Raw genomic sequence first — 12,868 nt, 5'->3', positions numbered from 1 at the left:
ATGGACACATCTCTCCCAGAAGGCCCCGCTCTCCATCTGCAATTGTTCTATAGGGGATCCATAGAGTCTTCTTGGTAATAATACGGAAGTATTATTCCACACAGTAAACTTGAATGTCCACTCTTGACTCTGTCCAATGCTGCTGCTGCCCAGCATGGGTGAGTTTTGACTTGTAGCAGATGGCCTTTCACTCTCTAGACACTGCCCAAGCTAGGAATGGAATGGATGGGCCTCTGCTTGACTCTCCCTCCAGTAACTGAGGCTGGTAGAGTATTGGAAACTCTCCAGGTGCGAACCTGAGAAGGGAAGCACTGAACAGATACTTTAAAGAAAAAAAAAATCAAGAATGTGTTTCATACCATCATAATCTCACCTGATGGGTTCTTCTCTGTCTAGAGGGCAAACACCAGGCAAAGCTAACCTAGGCCTCTTCTATCTGTAATTTTAGTTTCTATCTCCTTTATTTTGGTTGTAAGCTTTTTGAGGGCAGGTTTTGTGTCTACTGACTTTTTTTTTTTGGTATTTGTGAACCGCTTATTGAGTGCCAGGTACCGTTCTAAGATCTAGGGGAGAGTCAAGCTAATCAGGTTGGACACAGTCCCTGTCCCACAGGGGGCTCACTGTCTTAATCCCCATTTGACAGGTGAGGTAACTGAGGCATAGAGGAGTGAAGTGACTTGGGCAAGGTCACACAGCAGGCAGGTGGCAGAGCTGGGATTAGAACCCAGGTGCTTCTAGCTCTTAGGCCCAATGCTCTATCTGCTAGGCCCTACTGCTTCTCTACTGGACTCTCCCAAGTCCCTAGTACAATGCTTTGCTGAGAGTAGGTGCTCAATACATGCTACTAATTGATTGACTGGCTTTAGAACCTGGTGAGGGCCAATTTAGGGAGTTGCTTTTTGCCCTCTAGCTGTTTTGACCTGCTAAATTTATGAAGTCATTCAACTCACATAAGGGTTTATTCTTCAGTTATACAGCATGCTTCTCTGATGAGGAAATCTTATAATTTCTGGGCCTTTAAGTGTGCTTCTGGCTGCCCTACCTGGAAAATCAGTGTATTTTCCACTTAGTAGTTTCAGGTTTTCTGAAAATACATTAAAATATATGTAAGCCAATCTTTATAAATGATGATAGACATATTTAAAGCCCCAATCATAACATATCTATTATTTATGAAAGGTGCTTAGTCTTCACATATTTTCCTACATTTGAGAGGTAGTAATGGGGAATTTGAACTCTGTTACCATTAGTCTGTGCTCCATAACTTCCAACCCACACCGTCTCCATCAAGAAAACATCTGGGATTAATGTCAAGGCAAGTGTCACCTCACCAGATTTTCGCTTCTGATGAATTTTTTCCCCCTTACGTTTACCCAGAACAACTTTCATGTTGATGTGTATCTGATGTAACAGAGGAAGCATTTGAAACCACATCCTCTGTAAACCACTGAAGTGGGTTTCCAGAGACCATTAGAAAAGACGGGTCTGGCAACGCCGACAGACCTAAGGGGGTGGTGGGGGGTAAAAAAGAGCCGTTTCTATTCCTTTAATTGAAGCTTACTCCTACTCTATGAGCTCCTCTTCTTCCCCTCTTCTCCCCAATTCCACCAGAGAGATGTCGGACCTGAGTACCTAAACTAGGCTATGCTCCCCCTCTAGACAGCAAAGTCATTATGAGCCGGGATTGTGTCTGATAATTCTGTTATATTGTACTCTCCCAAGTGCTCAGTACAGCACTTGAGCATATAAGTGCTCAATAAATACCATCGATTATTTCCTGCTTGTGTTAGTGGGTGAGCATTGTCTAGTGGAAAAAATTTAGGACTAGGAGTCAGGAGACCTGGACTCTAATCCCAGCATTACCATTGGTCTGCTAGTGACCTTGGGCAAATCAGTTAGCCTCTTTTGCCCGCTGGTTTCCTCATCTGTAAAATAAAAAATAAGATGTCTTGGGAGACCTGTTGGGGACAGGGACTGTTCCCATCTGCTATTTTTGTGCCTACCTCAGCAGGTAATAATAATTGTGGTATTTAAGTGTTTACTATGTGTCAGTCACTATACTAGATACGAGATAATCAGGTCCCACATGGGGCTTACAGTCGAAGTATGAGGAAGAATTGGTAATGAATCCACATTTTGCAGATGAGGAAACCGAGGGCCAGAGAAATAAAGTAACTTGCCTGAGGTCACACAACAGGTAAGTGTTGGAGCCGGAATTAGAACCCAGGTTTTTTGACTCCCAGGCCCATGCTCTTGCCATTAGGCCATGCTGCTTAATAAATGCCATAATTAAGGAACTACCCTAGAGCACTTCTTCTCTTACCAAGGAAAGGTAACAGATCTCTGACCTGTCATCTTAGATTTCCCTCCTCTGGGAGTACTCTGGCACCCTCCATGTAAAGACCTACAGTTCACAGAACTGGGGCAGTTTGTTGGTTATTTTCATTAAATATTCTCATGAGGGGTGACAATGTTTGATTTGATCAGATCTGTTTAAAATAACCATTGTCATCCCTAGTAAAATTTACTTTTCCTCTGCCTTCATCTTTTCCCTCTCCTCCTCCCCTTCCTCCTCTTATTACTCTTTCTCTTCCCTTCTCCTCCCTCTTTCTCCTTCAATTTTCTTGCATTTTATAAAATTCTTATTTGTGTAATGACTTAAGAAGCAGCATGGCCTAGTGGAAAGAGCACAGACCTAGGAGTCAGAGGACCTTGAGTTCTCACCCTGGCAATCTCCCTTGCCTGCCATGTGACCTTAGGCAAGTCACTTTCACTTCTCTGGCCCTCAGCTCTCTCATCTGTAAAATGAAAATTAAGTCCTTCTCCCTTAACTTAGATGGTGAGCCCCCTGGGGGCCTGGGACTGTCTCCAACCAGATTATCTTTTATGTACCCCCATGCTTAGTACAACATTTGACAATAATAATTATGGTATTTAAGTGCTTACTATGTGCCATGCACTCTACTAAGCTCGGGGGTTGAAATCGGAGTGGAAGATCCCTGTCCCAAATGGGGCTCACAGTCTTAATCCGTATTTTACAGATGAGGGTGCTGAGGCACAGAGAAGTTAAGTGACTTGCCCAAATTCACACAGCAGTCAAGCGGTGGAGCTGGGATTAGAACCCATAAGCTTCTGACAATAAGCACTTAAGTACAATCAAAATTTAAAACTGGCTGTCATGACTTGTTACCTTAACTTTGAAAACTATGGCCTTGGTAAATTCCTCACAGAACACTGTAAAAGAAGAGGGAATTTTTGAATCGAGAAATAAAATCTTTGATGTTCTTTCTCTTCTTTAGTGAAATGATGCCATGCACAGGCTTATTAATGTTAGTCAAATTTGTACTGGAGGAATAACAAAAAATAGTGAAGCATCTGTAATGTGCAAATAGGATTTTCAGTTTTGTAACTGCCAGCAGAAAGATTTAACCTCATCTCTGTGAAAATAGCATTTCCCACTCTTTGGAAGTCCTCTAAAGAACCTCACGATACAGAGATTTTCATGGTACTATTCAGATCGTTATAATTCTCCCATAGCAGAAAATAGTGAACAGTGCATTCATAGAAGACAGGAATGTTGAAGACCATTCATAGGAGCTGTGAAATATGAAAATCATAGATGAAACGGGGTCCAAAAAATCCAGCATCAGTGACCTAGTATTCTCTAGAGATTTGACATATTGGGCTCAAATCCCTCTTTTGCAATGGGGAATTTATATTCCTTGAAGAGCACCCCTCTCCCACGCCTTCTGCATTTTCTTCATTACCCAGCCTTCAGTCTGCCGAGAGAACCTGACCGACTCCTTTTTGGGATGCCGACACCTAACTGCCAATTGCACTATTTGAGGCTGCGTACATTAGGGTATCTTTAAATTATTTACTCTTCCCTTCTGGCTTGTGGGTGGCCTCGTTCAGATCACCGTTCACAACTACCTGGACATCCTGCTATCTTCCATTTCCCGCAAAACATCTTGTCCCAGGGTAGCTGTGTTTCTGGGAGCTTTGCCTCAATTGAGTGGTGAGCCGACTGAGTGGTTGGAAATCCATCAGTCCGTCAGTGGTAATTATTGAGGACTTACTGGGTGCAGAGCACCGTTCAAAGTGCTTGGGAAAGAACATTATGATAGAGATGGAAGATGCAGTTCCTTTCCTCGAGGAGTTTATAAGCTAGGACAATCCTGCTTTGTGTGGCTTTGAGGAAGTTACTCCCTCCGAAGTCAAACCTAAGGTCTAGGTCAATGTAAAGACATTCATGTTGGTGCCAGTTTCTTCCATATCATTTTGGGGGACTAGAATGCTTCTCATCTCCACTTCTTCCTCAATCCATCAATCAGTCAAATTTATTGAGAGCTTACTGTGTTTAGAGCACTGAAGTAAGCACTTGGGAAGGTACAATGTAACAGAGTCGGTAGACACGTTCCTTGCCCACAAGGAGCTTACAGTTTAGAGGGACACTGGTCTGCCCCTCTCATTCTTCTGCTTCTCTCTCTGTCCATGACCCCAACCTGGTTGATAGAGGGAAGAGGAAGAGACCAAATTTCAGGATGATTACCCCCCTAAAATGATTAGACCAGCCCGTGCCTTGTATTAGTTTATTAAGTCCTTTCAGGAACTAATACAGTACTCTGTATACATTGGACACTCAATAAAGGTTGTTGACTCGTTGGCTAGAAAGCGAGTGTTATGTCAATATGCTCTTAATCATCTTTGCATTCATGATCAGCACTGCATTCAGGAAAAATGACATCCGGTTTCCCAGTAGGAGAAATTTCACTCACTTCATTTGCATTACTGAAGGAGCCATAAGCAGTAAAACGTTACATTCAGTTGGGATTTGACTTTCCTCACCTGCTGGGAAGAAATATCTTCTTTGAAGCAGCAAGGCTTAATGGAAGGATCATGTGAGTTAGAGGACCTGGCTTCTAATCCTGGCTCTGCCCATTGCCGTCTTTGTGATCTTGGGCAAGTCACTTAATTTCTCTTTGCCTCAGTTACCTCCTCTGAAAAATGGAGATTAAGACTGAGTCCCACGTGGGACAGGGGACTGTGTCCAGCCTGATTATCTTGTATCTCCCTCATCACTTAGGACAGTGCCTGGCACATAGTAAGTGCTTAATAGATAGCATTTTAAAAAAAAAACATGTAACTTCTCTGAGCCTCAGTTTCTTCATAAAAGGGGGATTAAAATCCCTGTTTTCCTTTCTATTTATACTGTGAGCCCAGTTTGGGACAAGGACTGTGTCCATTCTGAATTACCTGTATCTGCCCCAGTGCTTAGAGCAGTTTCTGATACATAGTGAGAGCTTAACAAATACCATTATTACTATTATTATTGTTATTACCTTAAGTCCGTGAAGTAGCTTAGATGTCTGTTCCCGGGACTTCTGTTAGGCATATGGAACAAATCACAAACGCTTAGTATGGTGGTCTGCACACAGTAAGCACTCAATAAATATAATTGACCGATGGACACCCCACAACTGTTAGAGAATGATTCCAATTCCCAGGAATCTGTTTTTAATGGCTCAGAGCATGGACAGGCATGTAATTAAATTCTGCCTTGTTTTCCTTCTTATCTGCTGCAGAATGATATATTCATAAACCACCCTGCTTCCATTTTGATTATCAGCATTGATACTCATTTCTTCCTCTCAGGTTTGGATTAGTTTATCTGCCTTACACAGGAAGCTTCAAAATAGGGTATTAAAAAAAGTTCTGGTTTAGAGTAAGGCAGTGTATTTGTTCACATTATAATTAGCCACGCACAGCTAAGCATGAAGGTCTAAATGATTTGTTGAACACAGTAGATTTCTGAGAATGTAATGCTGAACAGTTGTAGCACTGTTAATCCCTAACCGCAGCAGGAACTAATAATAATGAGGAAGGTATTTATTAAGTCCTTACCATGTGGTAAGATGGGGGAGATACAAGGGTAGTCAGTCAGGTCACTCACAGTCCCTGTCCCACACAGAGGGAGGAAGAGCAGGGGTGTGTTCCCCCATTTTACAGATGAGCAAACAGAGGCACAGAGTGGTTAAGTGACTTGTCCCAGGTCACACAGGCAAGTAGCAGAGCCAGGATTAGGACCCTGGATCTCCTGACATCCAGGCATACTAGACTGAGCAGCCTCTCGCATCACTCTTGTAGCACTCTTACATAGTCATTTGTTTTTAATAATAATAATGGTATTCATTAAGCACTTACTATGGACCAAGCACTGTTCTAGCATTGCAGTAGATACAAAGTAATCAGGTTGTTCCAGGTGGGGCTGACAGTCTTAATCCCCATTTTACGGATGAGGTAACTGAGGTACAAACAAGTTAAGTAGCTTGCCCAAGGTCACACAGCAGACAAGCGGAGGAGCCTGGATTAGAACCCATGTCCTCTGACTCCCAAGCCCCTGCTCTTGCCACTAAATCATGCTACTTCTCTAGTAATAATGATGGTATTTGTTAAGCACTTAGTATGTGTCAAGCACTGTTCTAAGCACTGGCGGAGATACAATGTTATCAGGTTGTCCCAGTTGGGGCTCTGTCTTAATCCTCATTTTAAAGGTGAGGTAACTGAGGCACAGGGAAGTTAAGTGACTTGCCCAAAGACACACAGCTGACAAGTGGCAGAGCCTGGATTAGAACCCATGACCTCTGACTCCCAAGCCTATGCTCTTTTCATTAAGCCACGCTTACTGTGAGCAGAGGACTGTACTGAGCGCTTGGGAGAGTCCAATATAACATATAACAGACCCATTCCCTGGTCACAGTGAGTTTACAGTTTAGAAGGGGAGACAGACATTAAATATAATCACAGTTATGTGCATAATTGCTATGAGAATGGGAGGGGAGGATGAATAAAGGGAGCAAGTCAGGGCTGCGTCGTAATAGAAAAAGAGCACGGTGAGATACGAGGGGCCCCCTACGGGCCTGTGTCTGAAATAGTTGTCTTGTATCTACCCCAGGGCGAAGTAAGGTGCTTGGCACATAGTCAATTAATCGTATTTATTGAGCAGTCACTGCATGCAGAGCACGTACTGAGCGCTTGGGGAAAGTACTAGGTAACAGAGTAGGTAGGCAAGTCATGTTCCTTGCCTACGAGTTTACAGTCTAACGACTATAATTCCACAGTTATTGTTACAGAATGAGTGGTGTGTGAGAACCTCTTTGCTCTATGGCCCATTGAAGTGGTGGTAGCAGTTTCAGGTGGCCCACGACAAGGAAGTCCAAACGGCTGTGGACATTCGTTTCCAGAGAGAGTCCTTAGATGGTAAAGGCTCTTCATTGAAGTGAAAAGCATAAGCAGTCTGCTCCCATTTAGGCCCAGCATTGGGGCTCTTATATGTCCATCAAATCTGCACCAGGAAGTTTTAATTGCTCCTTTATGACATGCTGTCCGATGGACCCTTCTGCCAACATCTGACATGTGAGAAAGCCCTCAGGGTAGAAAAAAGCGCTACAGAAAGACTATTTTGAATATACCTCAACACCGTTGGTTATATTTAATTATATATGAGCATTTAAATTTATCTTCCTTAAGCACCTTATAGTCTATTTTTACACTTGTAACTTCAGGCACTTTATTTACTGAGCTCTGCAAATGTAACTTTTGCTTGACTAAACGCTAAAAGTACAGAAAGAGTTCTCTTCCAGAGACTGGCTTTGAGTCACGCTCTCTAAATATAAACTACCAGGAGGCAATGAAGGAGGCAAGGGTGAGGCAAGGCAGAGGACTGAGAGGGGCTGCCATACAGTAATAATTGTTCTAGGTTCCAACAAGACGGAAATCGTCTGGCTACACTTCGCTCCTGCTAATACCAATTTTCTCACTGTACCTTGATCTCGTCACCGGCCTCTCACCCGCGTCCTGCCTCTGGCCTGGAACACTTTCAGGTGTTCCATATTTGTTTCAGTTTGTTCAGATATAAACAAATTCACATCTGACAGACAGTTACTCTCCCCCGACTTCAAATCCTTGATGAAGGCACATCTTCTCTAAAAGGCCTTCCTGACTAAGCCCTCCTTTCCTCTTCTCCCACTCCTTTCTACGTCACCCTGACTTGCTGCCTTTATTCATTCCCCTTCCCAGCCCCCTCTACATTAATTACATATTTGTAATTTTATTAATTTGTATTAATGTCTGTCTCCCCCTCTAATAAGCTCACTGTGGGTAGGGAATGTGTTATATTGCTATATTGTACTCTGTCAAGCACTCAATAGAGGGCCCACAGTAAGCACTTGATAAATATGATTGAGTGATTGAAAAGTAAGTTTACATGGCCGAGTTAGTCCTCTGAGGAAATGGCGCCCTTGTCATAACTCTCAGGGCCCCTGTTCCTGCCCTCCGGGCCACAAGGAACCAAGCCACTGGCGAGTGCTCCCTGGTCTCTCTACCAGATGGCCGAGCACATCCAACAAAACTCCAGCTGGCCCTCGTCTTCGGTTCCAGTGTCTCACTGTTTACAAACCTATCCACTCTGACTTATAAGGTCTGTTTTTGTAATGGTGTTTGTCAAGCGCTCACTGTGTGTCGTAGATACAAAGTAGTCAGGTTGGACACAGTCCACGTCCTATGTGGGGTGCCCAGTTTTAATCCCCATTTTTCAGATGAGGAAGCTCTGCCACATGTAATAGTAGAATTATAAAATAATAGAAACACAAACAGTGTGGCCCAGTGGATAGTGCATTGACCTGTGAGTCAGAAGGACCTGGGTTCTAATCACCACTCTGCCAGTTGTTTGCTTTGTGACTTTGGACAAGTCACTTTTCTGTGCCGTGTTCTCATCTATAAAATGGGGATTAAGACTGTGAACCCCATCTGGGACAACTCGATAACCCTGTATCTCCCCCCAGCACTTAGAACAGTGTTTGGCACATAGTAAGTGCTTAATACCATCATTATAGAACAGTGCCTGACACATAGTAAGCAGTTAACGAATTCCATAAAAGCAACAACTAGGGGCTGTATTATTAATGATGATGGGGGGTGGATTAGATGACCCCTTAAATTGTCTTCTGAATGGATTGACTGAAAAGTCTTTGAACTGCTTCTCACAAAAGATCAGATGCCTTTTAGGCACTCAAGCTCTGACTTAATCCCTCACGAGAAAGAAAACCCAGTGGAGAATGAGTCCAACCTTTCTGTTGAAGAATATTTGATTCAAAAATGTGGTTAATTTTTTTTTTTTTTGGAAGATACAATATCTAAATGCCAGAGGATGAATTGAAGATGCTGTGCAAGCCTGTCTTTCCAGCATTCCTTCAGAATTTCCCCTTTGTGGGTTTAGTTTGGACTGCTAAAAGGCTTTGTGGCTTTAATGTGATTTGAATTTTAATAATTTTAAAATGCAAATAATACTTTGGGGGGAAAAAGGGCCTGGCTTTTAGGGGCAGCCATTTTTTTTTAATCATAAGGAAATTATTCAGGTTCTTTGGTGGGTAATTTCACTCTTGGAAATAAATCAGGCAATCTTTGCAGTAAAGCAAATAGCAATTCAAGTTGGAGTGCTAGACTGCTAATAGCTAAAGTAGAGAGCTTCAAATGATTTTGAAAGAAGCTTGCCGATAGGCAGTTTTTGATTTGCTAGTGTCAGCATTAAGCGACTTGATTCAAGTAAAACAAAGCATATATGTGCTGAATATACTATGGTGTATTTCCAGGCATTATTTCATATTGGCTTAGCAAGAAAAGCTGACTTATTTGATTTATAAGGGCAGGCATCCCTCTTATAACCAGCACTTTCAAGTATTTTAAGTGATAATTGTGGTATTTACGTGCTTACTATGTTCTAGGCACTATACTACACACTGGGGGAGAAACAAGATAGTTGGGTTGGACACAGTCTTTGTCCCACGAAGGGTTCATGGTCTCAATCCTCATTTTGCAGATGAGGTAACTGAGGCACAGAGAAGTTTAGTGACTTGTCCAAGGTCACACAGCAGACAAATGGCAGAGCTGGAATTAGAACCCATGTCCTTCAGACTTGCAGGCAAGTGCTTTAGCTAGTAGGCCACACTGCTTGTGTTCCAGTCCACCACTATCCAATACATGGAGTTCACAGATGCAACTGCTGGGTGGGAGGTGCCGAATTAACAGAGCTAAAGTACAGATCTGAGACACCCTGTTGTGTACTCGGCATACAGTAAACACTCAAATATCATTGATCGGCTCTGAATAGATTTTTTTTTTTAAAAATTAAATTGCAGAGGGGTCGCTGGATTCCCATGTCTCCTCCAAGAGGCCTTCCCAGACTAAGCCCCACTTCTCCTCATCTCCCACTCCCTTCTTAATTACCTCAACTGGCTCCCTTTTCTCTTCCCCCTTTCCCAGCCCCACAACACTTAGGTATATATCTGTCATTTTATTTGTGTTGATGTCTGTGTCTTCCCCCCTAGACTGTGAGCTCGTTGTGGGCAGGGATTGACCCTGTTTATTGTTGTACTTTCCCAAGCGCTTAGTACAGTGCTCTACACACAGTAAGTGCTTAAGAAGCACGATCGAATGAATGAATGAACCCCCCTCCTCTCCCACCTCCCCAGGAGGGGCGTTTAATGCCGACAAGCCAAGGATCAGGCAGGGACCGGACTGCAGTGGGGCATCAAGAGAGGGCCCAGGAGCCACTTCAGTGAGGCTGGGAAGCAGAACCTCCTGATGAAGAAAAGTGGGAATCGGTGGGCAGGAGCCATGTGAATCATGGAATCGGTGGGCAGGAGCCGTGTGAATCATGGAAGATGAGCTACGTTTGCTCAGGGCAGCTCATTCCAGGGAACCTGACTTCCATCCTAACACCCATGTCATTATCTCCGTCTCCCACCTTTAGTGCTCTAATAGCTTCGCGGGAGAGTACTCTATTTTTTAACAGCAATTCCGGCAGAAATGGCACTGTTAGCTTGCTACTTGAACCTTTTTCTCTCATAGAGCCTGTGTTTATTCAACAGCTGCTGCCTAGTAATGCATAGAAATCAGCCTTCTCTTCAGCATTAGCGCATACGTGTTAAATGATTACCTTGTACATGCGTCTCTGTCATTTTTGAATCAACAAAGTACTCTCAGTTGTGGTAGAGGAGTGACTGTTAAGGTATTTTCTATACATAGATTTGCTGGCTCTATGCCGTTCCAGCTGATATTACATGACATTTTCTTTTTATGCAGATGGGAGTTGGGACAACCACTTGATCTTAAAAAGTTCATTAGCTCTAAATTAATTCCTATTGAAATATCAAAAACTTTAATTCATTGGAGTTATTTGGAGAACCTTTTTCAGCAGTACGGAGGGAAAAATCTTTTAGTCTTCAAACATATTGGATACTTTTCCATTTTCTCTCCCTGCAGCCTATCAGCATTTCTTAAATCTCATAATTCTGCTGTGGTTTTGGAGGATCCATAATGATATCATCATACTTCAGATAATAATGATAATAATTGTGATATTTAAATGCTTACTGTATGTTATGCACTGCACTAAACACTAGGGTAGATACAAGATAATCAGGACCTACATGGAGCTTACAGTAGGAGGAAGAACAGATGAGGGAACTGAGTCCCAAAAAAGTTTAGCAACTTGCCCACGGTCACACAGCAGGTAAGTAGAGGATCTGGGATTAGAACTCCCAGTCCTGGGCCCTTTCCACTAGTCCACGCTGGTTCAGTTGTATTTTGAGACATGGTGACAAAACTGTGAATTAGCATGAGAGTGCATTAATGTGTGACAATTTCATATTTTAAATCTTCTTGTTTGACATTCTTTTAATAATAACTGTAGTATTTGTTATGGGCTTACCCTGTGGCCAGGCCAGCAATAACAGCCCCTCCAGCTGTGAGGTCCAATGTAAGCAGATAAGACCCAGTCTCTGTCCTATACTGCGGTCGTGGTATAAGGGAAAAGTAGTACAATTGTCTTTTCCCTATTTTGCAGATGTGAAAACTGAGGCACAGAGCTTTTTTTATGGAATTTGTTAAGCAATTACTATTTATCAAATATTGTTTTAAGTGCTGGGGTAGTGTCAAGTTAACTAGGTCAGACACAGTGCCTGTCCTGCATGGGGCTCACAGTCTTAAGCAGGAGGGAGAACAGGTATTTAATCCCCACTTTACAGTTGAGGTAACTGAGGAACAGAGAAGCGATGTGACTTTCCCAAGGTCACACAGCAAGCAGTTGGCAGAGCCGAAATTAGAACCCAGGTTCTCTGACTCCCAGGTTTGTGCTTTTCCCACTAGGCCATATGCCTGACTGGCCCATTTGACTCTTCATTGTGATTAAAGTGGGTTGAAAATGACTCTCAGTAAGCATATCCCAAAGGTAAATGGGGTGGCTGATGGAGCCTTCCCCTAGAAACAGAAAAGCAGCCTTGCCTAGAGGGAAGAGCCTGGCTTGGGAGTCAAAGGACCCAGGGTCTAATCCTGGCTCTACCACTTGTTTGCTGTGTGACCTTGGACAAGTCACTTAGCTTCCCTGTACCTCAGGTACCTCATCTGTAAAATGGGGATTGAGAAGTTGGGATACGGACTGTGTCCAACCTGATTATCTCGTATCTATCCAGTCCTTAGTACAATGCCTGGCACATAATAAGAGCTGAAAGAGTACCTTTTAAAAAGTAAAGAGAAACAATGGGCTTAATCCTGTAAAATTAATGCTTTTTATTTGTTCGGAGAGCCATTTAATGGGCAGCTTGAGTAAGTACTTTTCATAATGAAGTCATCTCTGTTGAAGTTGGCGATGAGCTTTTTTTAAATCCAATGAAATTATATGGATTCTGAATTAAAAAACTAAATTTAGACTTTTTTATAAATAATCATAAAAAAAACCTCAAGTGTGAGCTTTGCCACCGAAATTCAAGTTAAATTCAGTGTTTAGTCTTGAATTGCATGTTTCTAAATG

General features: G+C 42.7%; 1 non-coding gene across 1 annotated transcript; it reads right to left on the bottom strand.

Moving 5' to 3' along the window:
* Positions 1-168: 168 nt before the first annotated feature.
* On the bottom strand, positions 169-306 carry LOC114805512. The gene has a single exon (XR_003753485.1). It is a non-coding gene; the product is annotated as a small nucleolar RNA SNORA7 (small nucleolar RNA).
* Positions 307-12,868: the final 12,562 nt, after the last annotated feature.

The sequence above is a fragment of the Ornithorhynchus anatinus genome, chromosome 18 (genome assembly GCF_004115215.2).
Source record: "Ornithorhynchus anatinus isolate Pmale09 chromosome 18, mOrnAna1.pri.v4, whole genome shotgun sequence".
NCBI classification, from domain to species: domain Eukaryota; kingdom Metazoa; phylum Chordata; class Mammalia; order Monotremata; family Ornithorhynchidae; genus Ornithorhynchus; species Ornithorhynchus anatinus.
Note: the sequence above shows the minus strand (reverse complement) of the source record. Positions and strands in the feature narration are given on the sequence as shown.